This window comes from Saccostrea echinata, unplaced genomic scaffold (assembly GCF_033153115.1).
Source record: "Saccostrea echinata isolate AGI-Se365-2 ecotype Australia unplaced genomic scaffold, CSIRO_AGI_Sech_v1 ptg000009l, whole genome shotgun sequence".
Lineage (NCBI taxonomy): Eukaryota > Metazoa > Mollusca > Bivalvia > Ostreida > Ostreidae > Saccostrea > Saccostrea echinata.
Genome location: NW_026889758.1, coordinates 44,137,977 through 44,140,314, shown reverse-complemented (window position 1 = coordinate 44,140,314; position 2,338 = coordinate 44,137,977). Strand labels below are relative to the sequence as shown.

Below are 2,338 nucleotides of genomic sequence, written 5' to 3'. Positions count from 1 at the left end.
AGTTATATGATTTATTTTGACTTTTAAATGATTGTCCAGGTTGATAAAATTTATAATTGTTATTTTAGGCGGTCAATTTTGAAGAAAAAAAGTAGTGAAAACGTCTAAATAAAGGTGAGAAAAATGTGTTAACCTCAAGGATGTATGTGCATGGTGTTTTCGTGTTGTCAAGATTTAAATCATAACCTATAAATTTCAAATCTGTAAACCCAACACAAGGTGTAAATTTACACCCAGATTTATTCATAAAGCAAGTTAATTACGCAAAATCTGATAAAGTGTTGTGACATTGCCTCGATCCAGTTATTGAAAATTAACTTCATGAACTTAAATCATATTCCAGCATGCCGACACTTCTTTTAAAAAGAGCAAATGGTACATCGTTTACTGTGGAATCTGACGACCATTTGCAACAACAGTTACTATCTCCAGATGCTGGTAAATACAGCTGTAAGAATTGTATCTCAACTAAGATAATTCACATCATTAGGAAGAAATTAAAGTATTTATATTTTTTATGTAAAAAAGGAAGTAAAACTTATGTGATTTTACCTTAATTGAATGCAAGGAATTTTTCAGTCTGACATATTACTGTGGAATCATCATTGTTCGTGGGGGATCAATGTTCGTGGATTTCGTGGGTCACCCATACCCACGAATTTACATCCCCACGAACAATTTTTTTGTCAACGTACTGATTAATTAAATTTACCAAACAAACGAGCTGCCCACGAAATTACATACCCAGGAACCAGTAAAATTTTGCGTGCCCACGAACATTGACCCCCACGAATTAAAATGATTCCACAGTATTTGAAAACATTATGACTTAAAAGTACATGTAATTTGTTTTTTAATAAGTATTGTGAATGATTGGCCACTTGATTGATTGATTGATTGATTGATTGTATGTTGTTTTAGGTCCCATTCGAGAATTTTTCATTCATATAGAGAAGTCACTATATACCGGTGAAGAGCTTCAAATTTAAACCTTTACTCGGCACTCAGGGCCGTTGAGCAGTGAGGGATCTTTTATTGTCCCAATGCCTGCCGTGACACGGGGCCTCGGTTTTTAAGCTCTTATCCGAAGCACCCGCAACTTTCACTTCAAAGTACCGAGGCTTGGCGAAGGAATAGTTGCTACCAATTTTTTTATCGACTTAGGGCAGTCGCGGCCGAGATTCGAACTCACGACCTTCCGACCACGGAGCAAGCTTGGCCACTTGAATGAACCTGATATACTTTCAACATGTACTTAAATAGAAATAAATAAATTCTTGTAGATCCAGATTTGAAAGTCATGATTGTGAAAATGCTTATAGAACATCAAACCATTGAAACACAACTACCTCCAACCAGTCAAATACTTCAGAAACTACTAATCCCCCCCCCCTTCCGTGTCAGAGTCATTAGAGTTGCCTGGGTATGTGCATGTGGGGAAGGATAAGGAGAAAGACAACCTGGTTCACTTAAGGCATGAGTATCTGGATCTTTTTTTAAAGACCAGAAACCATTGTGTTCTGTGGAAGGAAATATCAAGAGAGTTGTGCACGACATTTAAAACTAACATTTCAAGCACCCAAGCATTGAGTAAGTATAATATTTTTTTTAAATGGAAGGAAGTAATAGACACAGGAACAGAACGAAAGGACTTTCGTCTGAAAGAAGAGTTCGATTTGGTTTTTGGCACTGTAAGCGTCGGCCACGTGGCGCAGTGGTTAGAGCGTTTGCTCTAGGAGTTGAACTTTTACGTCGCGAGTTCGAATCCTTTTGTTATTTCCAAGTAGGTTTGTGCAAATTTTTTTTTTGCCGACTCGGGTAAAACAACAATAATCAAACTTTTTGTTTTTTTGAAATTCTTCAAGTGTTCTCATTATTCAAATACATGTATACCTCATCTGTATACATATACATGAAATATCTGTTCTTTTCTTATTTTGGTCTCAAACCTAAAGAAATATGCCATTTCATTTTTCCCCATGCAAATATGGGCTGCAAATTTAGACCTTAACGGCACTTAGGGCCAATGAGCAGTGAGGGATCTTTTTCGTGCCGGTGTAAAGACGAATAATGACCCCCGTAGAATTATGACCGGGGGTCATTTTCCGACGTCGAAAAATGACTCCCGGTCATTATTCGACGTAGAAAAATGACCCTTTCGCCCGTAGAAAAAGTGGCATCACCCTTAAAATCTGCATATCCTACGTGAAGAAAAATGACCCCGTACCCCTGGTAGATATGATCAGAAATATATATATATATATATATTTTTTTTGGATTAAAAAAATTAAGAACTAATGAATCAAGAGGGCCATGGATCAAAATGCTCACCTGAGGT

At 36.9% G+C, this 2,338-nt stretch overlaps 1 pseudogene; it reads left to right on the top strand.

Annotated features, from left to right (window-relative positions):
* The first annotated feature begins 344 nt into the window (after positions 1–344).
* On the top strand, positions 345–1,736 carry LOC133182780 (uncharacterized; annotated as a pseudogene).
* Positions 1,737–2,338: the final 602 nt, after the last annotated feature.